This window comes from Poecilia reticulata, linkage group LG23 (assembly GCF_000633615.1).
Source record: "Poecilia reticulata strain Guanapo linkage group LG23, Guppy_female_1.0+MT, whole genome shotgun sequence".
Lineage (NCBI taxonomy): Eukaryota > Metazoa > Chordata > Actinopteri > Cyprinodontiformes > Poeciliidae > Poecilia > Poecilia reticulata.
Window position 1 is genome coordinate 315,605 of NC_024353.1, and position 14,238 is coordinate 329,842.

Genomic DNA, 14,238 nt, shown 5'->3' on the forward strand with positions numbered 1-14,238 from the left:
CTGATACTTTGTTTTGTGATTATTTAGCTACTGATTTTATTTAAGTTGTGGTAATTTCACTTCATGTTTACAGTTTATTCTGTTTTTAATATTTTTCAGGGAGGAAGCACTTAATTTTGATGCTTTTGTTGAATCACCAAAATGATGCCAGAAAACCTAAAAGAGAGTTTTAGATTTTAGATAGTAGCTCCAGAAATGAAAGAGTTCGTCCCAGTAGAGAACTGGGAACTGGTTCTTTAGCAGTGCGGCTGTTCAGAACATGTGCAGGACTCATTGATCTCAGCAGCATCTTCAAGGTCTTCGGATTTAGTTCTGGAGTCAATTTGCACATTTTGGACCAGAATTTGTCTCGTTCTTGAGCACTATAATGGTTGGACGTTCCCATCATGTCTGTACTGGGTATAATGGTTCATCAAGCATCTGTTACCTTAAACACGTCAGTTAACCAATTAGAAGTTTGTGGAGGGAAACTAAAACATCTGACCAAAGTCAAAGTTTAAAATATATCAATCAAATGCATGTAAACTGACAAATTCAAAGGAATCAACCAAAAAATAAATCTTTGAATATGTTCTAGTTACGTTTCCTGGCTTTTAGGAAGTAAAACAAGAAAAGAAGGTGTATGCAAACTTCTGGCTTCAGCTGTAACATAAGTTGGAAGGCCGACATCATTCCCAAAGCGTTTCGTAGGAAAGGATACGGAAAAATGTCAGCTTATTTGCAGACGATGTCATGATGTTCAACAATAATTTGCTCATTTTGTAACAGTAGCGATTTTATCAATGTGATTTTTATCGTGATGAGAGATCATGACATCATCAGCATAAGGGGTTGAATATTTCATATTTATGGATGTCGATAATGAAGTTTGTAGTTAAAACGAGACGAAATGTGGAAACTTCATGTTTTCTTTTCCATTTTACTGCATAAACATAATAAATGATGACTGAATTGTAAGCAGAAATGAAGCATTTCTGAGGCGATGTCTGGATATGATTTATTGTAAACCAGAGCTGATGGGGTGTGTGTGGGAGTCCCACAGTGAGGGGTGTGTCTGGTGTTGGATTTCCACTCTGTAGTCTGAAAACACTCGGCTGCCATAATGAGGTTGTGTCTGTAAAAGCCGGAGCTTTACGAAGCGCAGCAAGAGAAAAACTTAACAGCATAGAGATAAAGGAAAGGAAAAACTCCAGAATCCCTGGAGTTCCTGCCCTCCTCCATCTTTATCCCTCCATCCTCACTCAGTGTGCCAACACGCTCCACTTCCTCGCTCCTCTGCCCCCCTCCTTATCGCTCCTCTTCCTCCTCATCTTTCTCCTCATCTTTCTCCTCGCTGAAACACAAAACCCGGGTAATCCTCATGATCCATGCCGGTCCGGAGGGGAGGGGACGAGACACGAGTCAGATCCTCCCGAAAAGGAGAGAAGAGCGATGCAGAGAGGAAGAGACGTCGCCTTACAAACAAGTTTTACGATACATTTAGAGGCGATTAGAAACGGGACGCTTCATGAACCCAAAACAGACCAACACAGCAGAAGAAGTCACTGATTTATTGCAAAACTCGATGAATAAGTACTTTTATGCAAGGCGTAAACCAGCTAGACAATTATTTTAATCGGTGAATGTTTTTTTTATTACATCTTTGATGCTTTTTAAACGCTCAGATTTTCTCTGTACTTTGTAGAAATACAACAAAGGCAATGAAAAGAAAACTGTGAATTTGTGAGATGGAGCTTGAGTACAAAATAACAGGAATATGCCAACACTGACCTGCTGAGGCACTGGTTTCCAACCAAACTCTTTGACCAACCGAACTTTTTGAGCAACCTGTTCCCCTCCTGGCCTGTGGGGGCGCTGCACCAAGAACCATGGAAGGAAATGGCAGAAAAACCTCTGAAGACACTGAGAGCAACTTCCTTCTTCACCAAATGGAAACAAGATGGATTTCAGCAGTTGGAGGTTTTCTATTTGGTCTAAAGACCAGGAGCCATTTCTGCTAGCACGTTCGCTTTGGCTGTATCTACCCAGAATGCATCAGTGATTATGCTAATTTTGAGCAAATAATTTGGTGAATAAAAGTAAATCTACCGTTATTTTCTAACTTGGAGTTGAACTTTATGTCCAACTCTAAATCAAAGCCCAAACTTCGACTGAAAGGTTTTTATCCCAAGCCGAGAAGTTTAAAGAGGCGATTTAAGCCGGTCTGCAGCCGGCGACACGCCGCTCATCTCTAATGGAGGCCATGAAACCTCAGATGAGCCGAGATCCTCGCAGCGCCGGCGAGGGGAACAAAAGCTCATCATCTCCTCAGCGCTTACTCCACATCCAGGAGAGAGCAAATGAAGTCCATCTACTTTACCCCGCAATTTATTCCTGAGGGACGAGTGTGAGGGCAGAAAAAACAGCATTTAGGTCTCACACACACACAGACGTTCCTCCGCTGGCTGCTGATAATAAGGGTCTGTTAGCATTCCTTTTTGAAAATCCAATCATGATTTGTGAGCAACAAAGCGTCTCTGGCGGCTCAAACTATTCATCACATTTGGTGCGGCCGCTCTCGGAGTCGCTGCCGTCTTTTCTGCACGGCTGAGCGCTCGGCTCTAGGCGCCGACCGAACGCCACAGAAACAACGTTTCATTCTGCAGGACAACAAAAAGCAACTCCCAAAATGAAACAGCTGGAGCAAATACACAGGAGGGAACGAGTTTAAAATCGTATTACTGATGGTTTGCAGTTTATTTAACGATAAACATGATAAACATGATTATTACAAACACGTAGATAGCGGCTATCGGAGGAGAGTTTCCAAGGATATTCATGGACAGTTGGGTTGAGTTGGAAAAAGCTGCAACTACAGGAAGAGATTCTTGATAAGCCGCACATGATAATTAATTTTACTGGACGATAAATTTTCCCAGAAGTTATTGCGATAAACAATAATATTGGTAACGAACGGACGGACATTTAGATGAATAAACAGTCTAATGGACGGACGTTGCGGTCTTCATCTCGTCTTCTCAGGACTTTGTGTCTTTCGTTTGTCTCTAAATCATTTTAAATCTGGCTGCTGTTCTAACAAGACAAATAAAACCTCATTTATAAGCAAAATGCCGAGCTGGAGAGGAATCCAGACATTTTAAGACTTTCACAAGCCGACAAACACGCTAACAGAACCCAGAGGGGCGAATATGTGGAAAAGTGATTGTTTATAGCTGCACAATCCTGTGAATAAAGGCAGAGCTGCAGAGATTCAATTCAGCTTTAATTCAAAAACGATGACAGCGAATGATTCTGGAGATCAAAACGAGCCACGAGATTAAAATCCAGCCTGTGGCAAACGTTAGAAAGTTTTATTATTGCTGGAGCTGGGAGAAGAATGAGACGAACCGACAGAAATTCATATGTGAGAGAATGTAATGTTGACAGAATAATTCGATCCTCCGGTTGCTGTCGGCCATTTATCCCAACGAAATGCTGAATGCACAAACAGGAAGTCCTCTGCAGAGGTTAGCCGCAAAAATTATACTCAAGCAAAAGCATTTTAGCAAAAGTAAAGTAAAAAGTTGCCGTCCAAGAAATGACTCAAAAGTAGAAAAGTATATGGTAAATCAAAGTCTGAGAGCTTTGATTTACCAAGTCAAAGAACCTACCAAATCAACTAAAAGTTGGTTTTTCATTTAAAATAAGAAAATCTAACTTATAATTAACTTTTCAGCAAGATATTCGAGCTTGTTTTAAGTCAGTAAATCCTTACTATTGATGGGAAAAGTGCTAGTTACGTCATCAGATTCTTTCACCAACAACAAGATATTTTCCCCATGTTATAAAGTGAATTTATCTGCCAACGCAACATCTTCCATCAATATGAAGGATTCATCGACTTAATAAAGCTCCAATTTCTTGCTAAAAAGTTACTGATAAGATATCTGTACTAGAAGCTACGTTAAAAAACTGTTAAGATTTTGTGTTTTTGCAGTGTAGAGTTGTAAAAAAAAAGGAAAAAATACACAGAAAATACCAAAAATAATAAATGTTTCTCACTTTATTCATATCCCAATAAGGTAATTGGCCTGCATGAAAACAATGAATATTATTTCATTGGTTACTGGTTTATTTCAAACCATTTAAAGGAAAAACTATATAATAACGTATTTAGACATAAAAGTTGCCACTGTAATTTGATACAGACTTTGTTTGATTTGTTTAAATGTTTTTAATTGTTATGTTTTTCTGATTTAAACTTTTGAAACGTGTTCTTTCCTTGCAACCAAACAGATTCACTATTTCCGTTCTGGATTAACGTTATCGTAGATTGATCGGCTTTCTAGCTGCCATGTCATTTCTCATCTGAAACTTCTAAACATCTTTGCAGGCTCATTACTTAAGGCTTTAATTTAGGTATTTTTATTCTATCCTCCAGCTTTGGGGTTTTAGATTCTCTTAAAATTCTCTTTGAGTGTGTTTTACCCAATGGGACTAAAAGCCATTTAGTTTGGCTGAAGAATTCAATTTCCAGGCAGAAATTCAGCATAATAGTCTGTGGACCGGGTGGAAAAAATGCTTCAGTTTGTTTATGACAAATAAAACTTTGTGCTGAACACAGATTTGCTGATTTAATTTAGAAAAAAACGTGCGTTTCACTTGCAGCATGACTCATTTTGGGCTCCGTCGTCATATGTGAAAGGCGTTAAATCTGAACCTGTTGCTGCGGGCCGACTCCCTCGCTCACAGAGAGAGGAATGAAAGAATGAGAGAGCGGAGAGGAAGCTGCTAAAGCCCTCAGAGCTGCACAGCGTCTCTGCTGTCGTCCATTACAGCGTTAGCCCTGTTCAGTTCACCTTCATCCAACTCCAGTTCGTTTGGGGAGGTGTGAACGAGCAATCGAACCCAAAAAGCGAACTCTGATCCACCTAAAATCTTCTGTGTTGATTCCATTGAAGTGAATTCTGGTTTTGTTTGAATGCAGTGTGAATGCAAGCGGATGAGAGACCGCTCCAAAAGCAGGAAGTTAACTATGGACGTCATGCGCGCTAGTTCCTGCCCCATTTCCCTGCTGGAGGGCAAGACGCTGCTCGCTAATGATGGCTAGCACTGGTTTTAGCCGTTATTCATATAACACACTCAATTTTAAATGTGCGCCTGACATCCAAAAGAAAAAGGGACACTGTGTTTTTTTTACTACAACTAGATATCAAAGTCAGGAAAAAGTTTTAATTAAGAAAAAAAAATAGCAAGGGAGAGGGAAGTAGGTCATGCTAGCTTGACTATGACAACAGTAACCATAGACAGGCTGTGGAATTCTGTGTTTCAGTTCAGTTACAAAGTAATAATAAAAAAGCGACTTAAATACCAACTCTGACAAATCATCAGTAGAGCAGATGTTTAAACGAGCTAATCAACCGCAGCAGTGTTAGCTTAGCTAAAAGCAGCGATAGCTAATCTACCACAGCAATCACTTATTAATACTCACAAAATAAACATCCAGCCTAAAACCAATACTTTAAAGGACTGAATGTTCTGTTCTTTGTGTGGGAAATGTTTGAGTGATTTTTGATGTTGAATCTTGAAATATATTGCGTAGTCGTCAGTTGCTATGGCAACAAGTCTGTGTGTAGGATAGCATAACAGAGCGATAAAAAGCAGAATATAAGTGTTTCTAGTTCTTCATCTCCGTTATTTTCCCTTCGCTGCAGCCCAACGCAGCCATTGTTGAACCTTCAACAAACAAAAACTGGACTAATTTCCACATTTGCTTGTAGAACCTGGCGATATTCATAACATAAAATCAAATAGGAAGAAATATTTCATAAAGTATAAATTTTAAACTAATTTTAGCAGCGCTAATTATGTTAAGTTCAATTATTGAGCAAAATAAAGGAGGAATTTGCTTCGTCCTCTCTCGCATCATGACAGAAACCAAACTGTTTACAGATTTATTTACATCCAGGGAGAAAATATATTTAAAATGTTCTCAACTTTAATTTAAGCCTTATTTTATAGGAATCAGGTAAGAATAATGGCGTTATGAACATTGATGTGACGGATTCCTGCTTTGGAACAGAATGACTCAGTGCGTCATAATGGCGCCTGAGGAGCGTCGCTAGCGTTAGCGGCTAATGTATAAACCTGTCACGTATAGCAATAAAAATAAAATAATAATTTTTTTTTTTTAAATCGCTGAACCGCTATAATCTGATACCACTCCATTTTTCCTTACATTTTGTGAAGAAGGAAGTTGCACTCAGTCTTTTCTATAGATGTTTTGTGTTGATTCCTTTAGTAGTTCTTGGTGCAGCGCCCCCGCAGGCGAGGAAGGGAACAAGTTTTTCAATTGGTGAAATATAAATTCGAAGCTGAAAATGTAACTAAAGTTGCCATTTTGGTCCCTAACCAAACCAAGTCTACCGAACCATCAGGTGTGAAAACATCTTTAAATGCAGAAAGTCTGCCTCCTTGCTCCTCCTCTTTTCCTCACTTTCCACTGAAACCTTCTCAGTCTGCTGTTTAACAGCAGCGAGCCGCAGGTACGCCTGACTCAGCCGTCTTCAGGAGAGAAAAAGCAATCAAAGGACCGACAGCCAACTCCTGCTGGGAAACATCAAAGTGCTACTTCGGACCAACAATAGAGGGACGCCTCGGGGCGGGCACCAGATGGAAGAAAAGACACAGCTGCTGGGTGTTTGTGATTCTCCTGTAGCTAAAAATGACACGCGAGCCGTGATTATTATTAATACAGCAATTAAGGGCTCTTTAGGTTCTCATTATGGCTGATTGATGAAAGCCAGAAGAGCAGAGATGAGCTAAACAGGAGTGAAGGACAAACAAAACGAGTCTCCTCTGAACGGGGTTTTCTGCACATTTCCACACAAATTTATCATCAATAGCAGAGAAACAAATACGCTAAATACAAAGCATTGTGTTTAGCTAGCAAAGGTGGGTAGAGAACCCAAAGATTTTACTGAAGTACTGAGTGAATGATCAAATTATCAACCATTTAATAAGTAAAAATGACATTAGATGGATAAAAATATAAAGTTAAGTGGAAATTTTGGCATTTTTAGGACCAAAATGACAATTTATATAGCAGACAAACAAAATCAGACAAAGGAAAATGTTTTCAAATCAGTTTCTTTCAAGAAAAAACTTGAAACTTTAACAGAAACTGGAGGTGTGAGTCTGACTGGTGAAGTTTTGGTTAAAACATGTTTGTTTTTCATTCAATGGGGAGAAAATCCAGAAATTTTACTCAAGAGTAAAAATACTTCTTCATAAAATTACTCCAGTAATAGTAAAAAGTGCAGCATAGTAAAAAAAAAAGTTACTAAGGTAAATGTAACCAGTTGGTACCCAACTCTGGTAACTGGTTACATTTAGCAAACATGCTAAATACTTTTTAAGGTTTGGATCTACAATAAATCAGATCCAATACTACAAAAAATCAAATCAGACTATTTTATGTCCTTTATTTTAGCTCCTATAGCCGCAAGTACTTTTGATTATTTTATGACAAAATGTTTAGACAAGAAAAGGCCAGAATTAACTGATTAATTCAGATGTATTCCCCACTTTTCAGATTATTCTTTGCAACAACTCTGAGAAGCCGCCAATTATTTCTCATCCACACCACAATTCAGCTCCAAAACACAAATTCTCTCTTAGAATCAGATCCAAACTAAACGGAGCCTGAAAGCAGAAGAACACGGATCCAAATCCTTAAAAGCAGCGGCTTTGTTTTCTGCTCAGCTCTAAAACGGAGAACATTAAGATTTAGCAACAGCGCTGATAGAAAACAGACGTCTGGCCAGCTCCGCTGCCCCTCTGGTCCGCAACCAAAGAAAGGCAGCAGGAAAGAAAATGGAGAAAAGCACACGAGCGTTCATCCATCCAGACTGAACCCAGTAAAACACTGACGACAAGCCTGCAACCATTCACTCATACCACACACACACACACACACACACACACACACACACACACACACACACACACACCCCAGCAGCAGCAGCAGTTGGCAGCTGATAAAACTCCGCTCCAAGTCATCAACTTCGCCTTCCAAGTCTGTCACGCCTTCGCCTTTCTTCTCTTTTCTTTCTCCGCACATTTAAACCATCCAGACTTTTTCCATCATCCCAGTTTTCTCCCTCCATCTTTAATTCTTCTTCTCTTTTCATGGTTAAGGTCATAAATTAACGAGCGGTGAAGAAGATGGACGCACACCGAGCTCCGACTCCGGTCCAGCTGACTCCGGTCCGGCTCGGAGGCCGATAAAAACACTGGGTTTTGGCCAAACAACAGCCAGCTGGACCCACACATGCAGACCAGAACTCTGACCCGACTGACTGAACAGAAACTGCTTCATTAAAACTTTCTCCGGTTTCTGGTACTTTAGCTTTTCTCTCGTAGTTTCTACTGAATACTGATAAGAGGAAGATATTACACAACTCAACACTGCCCTGACTGTCGAGCACGGCAGTGGCAGCATGATGCTGAGGGGTTACTGGTGTGTTGTAAAAAGTAGATGGAATAATAAAGGACTCAACCTCCAAACAGACCAACTGAAATCAACAGTTGGACTCAGATGGACTCTGATCCCAAACACGTTCAAACTGGTTTAAACATTTAGCTTCCAGAACGGCCTAGTCAAAGCTCGATTCAGCACTTCCAGACCAGGAAATAGTTGAATGAACTCCAGCAGTCAAGGGTTTCTATAAGTTAAAGTCTTAAAGACCTGGATGAATTATGAACTGCTAGCATCCTCACTTATCAAATTTAGTTAAAAACGTTAAGTTTGTATTTCCATCTAAAGGCTGTTTTTATCAGAACCGGCTCGGTTCTGGTCATCAAACCAACCAAACCCTTTGAGCAACCTGTTCCCCTCCTCACCTGTGGGGGCGCTGCACCAAGAACCACTGAAGGAAATGATACAAAACAAACACTGAGAGCAACTTCCTTTTTCACCAAATGGAAACAAAAATTTATTCCTAAATTCAACAAGTTATTCACCTGCTAGCACTAGGTTAGCATGTTTGCTTTGGTTGTTTTTACCCAGAATGCCATGCGCTGTAGTCCACATCCTGCTTTTGGAGCGGTTTCCAGTCCACTTGGTGTATTAGGGTTCACTTCAAAAGAGATCGAGGTTTGTCGGTGGACCAGAGTTTGGATTTTTATTAATTTAAACCTCCACAAACGAACCGGACTTTCTAGGCAAACGGACTGGAGTCGGATTAAAGCGGATTGGTGCATCTCTAAAGGTAATTTCTGTAGTTTTTGTCCAGGTGATAAATACAAGCTGCCAGTTTATTCACAAAGCAATAAGCAAACTGAACCCAAGGAATCTGCCTCTATTCCAGACTTGAAATGAAACTGAATTAGAAAACAAAGGTGTGTACTGAAGACAGGTTTGAGTAGAAGTTGTGTTGGAAGCGACGGCCATGACGGGCGATGGAGGGAGGAAAGTCTCACACAGAGGCGTCACGCTTTAATCCGAGCTGGCAGAGCGCGAGCGGATCATAAAAAAACCACACATTCAGATGTGACGGCCATTTAAATCGACTGGTCACACTGGGAGGGCTGGTTCTGGTCCAGCAAGGGTTTCTGATGCCTCTGGCTCCTTATCTGAACTGGAAGTGCTGATAAATGCCTCAACTGGTCTAAAATTTAAACCTACACAGAAAACTGTTCAGATTCTGTTCTGTTCAGATTCTGTTCTGCAGGAAAAAAAACTGAAATAATTTAGAGTCTGTTGGTGTTAAAACCGGAAAAGGTCTGATTTCTGCTCATTCTCCTTCATAAAACAGAGGAAATTCAGTCTGATGGAGAACATCTGGGTTAATCAGGCCTGGCAACAGATTTCAAAATAAATTCAGATCTGGGCTTTGACTAGGACGTGAAGCTTCACCCCAGTTTCAACTCTTCTGCAGCGTCTGATTAGGATTACATGGCGTCTGACCAACATGATGCTGCCACCACCGTGTGTTGCTGTGGGAACGGTGCGTTCAGTCTCTTATTATTAGAAATGGTTATTTATCGTATCGTTTATTGTGATAAATTTATCATGATAAGAATTTGGATTTTTCTTTGTCACAATAAATTCCAGTTAATGAGTCAGAATTATTATTTTCACTATTTTCTCCACAGTTTGTTCAATTAAAGTATCAATAAATATCAATAATTTTCAAAATAAGATTAAATGGTGTTGCTGTGAGCAGTTTATTGATAAAAATCACTTTTTATGTGACGTGTCCAGAAGAAATGTATCCAAAAGCAGCGTTTGTGTTTGTGGGGCTTCAATAAAAATCACTCTGAGTGCTAATTATAATCCATTTTTGTTGTTGTCTTTATGATTCCTCACTAAATCTGGGACTTTTAAAAGGTTTGGATTAAATTAGGTGAATGAAAATGTGTTTTTCTGATTTTATTTGTAAAACATTGCAGTATAATTTTCTTTCCACGTCACGATTGTTCGCTGCTTTCTGCTGCTCTATCACATAAAGTCACAATAAAGTACCCTGAGGTGATAAAAGTAAGAGATAAAAACCAACAAAAAACAGTGTGTTGTTGCAGTAATGACTTCGCTTCTGTCTGGAGTGTTAGAGAAACAGCCTGGAGCCTGAAATTAACCTTTGACCTTGAATCATTACAGAAAAACACAGATTCAGCTGAAGAAAGCAGCTGTACTGACTTCAACGCATCAACGCAGCCATCAGGGTGAAAGGAAAAACTATGAGAGTCCACAAAGACTGATGATTTCAAAATAAAAGCATCCTTACCTGATCAAAGTGAGCGACCTCGGATGACCTCGATCTCCTGAAAGAGACACAGACATATCTGTTAGTTGGGGCCACAAACACAGCAAAGAGGAACCTAAAATATCACACTCCATGCTCAAACCATGAACTTCAGCTGAAGTTTAGCAAAAAATGGAAAACCAGCCGTTATTTTCCTTCATCAGAACCGTCTGAACATCCGGGTCCAGCCAAACCTCTGGAGGTGCCGGTGTGATCCATGAATCCAGCTCCCAGCTACAGAGACGCCTTTGTATCACAGCGAAACCAGGCTCAGACCCACAAATGTAAAACATAATTATTTCTCATAATTAATTCAAACAAACGGCCAGAAATCTTGTATTATCTGGGAGCAGAGAAAGAACGGAGCAAAGCTGGAGCGGTGCCCGCTTCAAACACGGCCTTTCATCAGGAAACACATTCCACTGAAGGCATTTTAATTTGAAACCGGAGCAGAGTCGCTGCGTTTCCTCCGCTAACGATAACACGCTCAACAGCAGAGCGAACGCTTTTAAAACGAGAACATCTATTTGCAAATGAGACGCAGCGAGGAGAAAGAGAAATAATGCTGACTAAGCCCCGGTTTACAGGTAGCTTTATTCGCTCATGGAGGACGAGAATCAGTGTCGCGCACGCCGCCACGAGCAGAGAGCGTGTGTGTGTGTGTGTTGTGAAGTTTGTTTGGCAGCACTTCTAACGATCCGGAGGCCCTCGGTGCTGCCCAGCAGAACCGCACGCTCTGTCTCTGCTCTATCTCAGGCAGCCATATGCTTCTGGATGGCAGAGCTGGGCCGGCCATATGTTCTGATCCAAACATCCAGATGGCAGCGCATCAGTCCGCCGGTTTTCCCTTCCATCATCTCAAAGTACCTGGGAATGGTCCTGGCAGCCGATTCGGCATCGGCTGGGATTAAGGGATCCGGTTAATGATCAGGAGGATTTTATTCTGAAAGGATTTGGACCCAGTGAGGCCGAGCTGAGAGGAGCTGACGGGTTTATTAGTGTTTGGACCGGAGTCGATCCGATCTGGACACAATGGAGGTTCCCACAGATTTCCTGCTTCTACATGGCCAAGCTTCCAGAACCATCGACCCATTCTGGCTCAGACGAAAGAATAAAAGTTCTGGATGGATAAAAGGATGGACGGACGGACAGTTGATTGGTTGGACGGACGCCTGATTGGATGGATGGAGCAGACGGGGGTCAGATTTATGGACGTACCAGGAACAACGTAAATAATGTAAATAATTTGGGTGGAAAATGACTTTCAAAGCGTAACGTTGAAGGAGCGGACAGCAGTTTTCCTTCAGTTTTCAGGCAGACGGAGGACAGACTCACTCAGCAGGCCTAGATCTGCTCGCCGTCTGACCCCGATGCCAGGAAAAAACACACACCCTCTGTTTCACACACAAACACACACACCATGGGTCAGCAGGCATGTGCCAAGAAAGACAATCCAAACAGCGGCTGCAGCATCAACACCCAGAGCGTGCTGCACGTTAGCTCAGGAAGCAGAAGCAGACGTGCTTCTGAAAACACAAACAACGCTGCATAAAAACGGCGCTTCACTGCAAAAACACAAAATCTTAAGTAGTTTTAAACTCACTTCTAGAGTAAATATCTTATTACATCTGAAATCGCTCAAAACTAACTTACCAAGCAACGTTCCAGCAAAACAGAGGAGCTTGTTTTCAGTAAACAATTCATTAATGTTGGTGAAACAAACATTAAGATGGTAATGTTTGTTTCAAGACAATTTCCCCTCATTAAAAGTTAAATCATTTGTCAAATAACTACTTTTTCATCAACGTCAATAAGTTATTTACTTAAAAAAAGCTCCTATATCTTGCTGAAAATGTACTTGTAAGTTAGTTTGATCTAAATTCAAGTTTACTAAGATATTTACTCTAGTTATCAAACTAGCTATACACACACACAGTTTCACTTTGAGATTTTCTCTCAAAGAATTTGTAACAAATTTAAATTACAATTTATTAAAATTTAAATAAAAATAATTGGTATGACTGTTTTTGCAGTGTTGATCTGGGGAAACTACAATCATCTGCATAAGTTCCCCTTAAGCTAAACACTCAAAAATGTGTAAATGAGTAAGTAAATGCGAGCGTGCAGAGGCTTGTTTGTGTGGGAGTTTTAACAATTAGAGCAGGAAGCTGCAGCCGAGGAGCGCTGGGGTCCCTCTGGACTTCAGGCATGCAGAAATACTAAATTCCCACACTGTCCTGCGGCTCAATCTCAGCTGCAAAACATCACGAAAAATAAGCACAAGTTGGAAAACCCAACTTCCTCTCAACCCGTTTCCCAAACACCAAACAGCATAAGTCTCCTCCTCTGCTGGCGCTCCGTGTCGCCGGATCACAGGACAGACGCAGCTAATCAGGTTGTTTATGAGGCCGAAGGAATGCGGGTCAGAACCCTGTGGGGTTCTGCTCTGGGTCTGTGTGACTCCCTGCTTCACCGGAAGAGTCATCAGGAAGGGAAACGATCAGCTTTTCACTTAAATCCTGACAGAGCAGAAAGACGAGCTGATCGGAGGAAAATCAGATGTTTGTCTTAGCACTGTGTGAGGAAAAAAACAACATCTTGGCTAAAATAAGACACCCAGTCCTGAAGCAGTGGGACACTGTAAATAATCCACCTGTGATTCTGTCATTTTATAATAAATCCCTAAAGATAACTTATAAAAACATTAAATTCCCAAATATGCTTGTTTGTTTGGTTCACACAATAAGATTGATGAATTATCTGACAATTCAGAGATGAAAGTAAGTATCTATATTTGTAATATTATTTAATTCGGAAGGTTTTGAACTTCCAGAGAGTTTTTGGTTCCAGTAAAAACAACAAAATTCCCCATGAAAGCCAATGGAGAGGATGGAATGAGAATGTTGGAAATGATGAAGAGGAGATAAAATCGAATGGAGCTGCAGCCGTTTGTTTAACCGTCCGACTGAGAATGTTGAATCTGGCTCTGTTGGCATGCTCTGATCCGGCCGTGGAGGCAACCCGGGCCTGAACTGATGTGGAAACTAAACGGATTTGTGCTGGTGGAAGCATGGTGGTGTGTTTGGAGAGCTAAAGTTAGACACATAGAAAAGGAAAAACAATTCCAGAGAAATCTAAGGTACAAAGAGATCCATTTTAGGCCAAATAGACCAAGAAGAGAATCACTGAAAAGTTAAAAAATAACCAAACGTCTCAGAGGGGATTGATCAAAGAAACATCAAACAATTTGTTATAAAAAAGAGTCGCAAGAAACGTGTTGAGAAAAAAGTTACAAACTATCTTCCAAGTAATTGAGGAGAATCAAGCATGAAGCTACCAGGAATCCGTCATCTTCCAGTCATATGCCGTTACTGCAACCTACCTGGAGTTCCTAGAAGTACCAGAAGTTCATAGGTCAGAAACACTGAGGGGCGTGGCCTACAAAATTCAA

General features: G+C 40.7%; 1 protein-coding gene across 1 annotated transcript in view; it reads right to left on the reverse strand.

Moving 5' to 3' along the window:
- LOC103459096 (plexin-B2-like) overlaps window positions 1-14,238 on the reverse strand; it is a 122,937-nt gene that overhangs the window by 60,914 nt on the left and 47,785 nt on the right. Inside the window, exon 3 of the mRNA XM_008400340.2 lies at window positions 10,770-10,806. The gene's annotated coding sequence lies outside the window, so the exon portion shown is untranslated. The remainder of the gene's footprint in view (window positions 1-10,769; window positions 10,807-14,238) is intronic.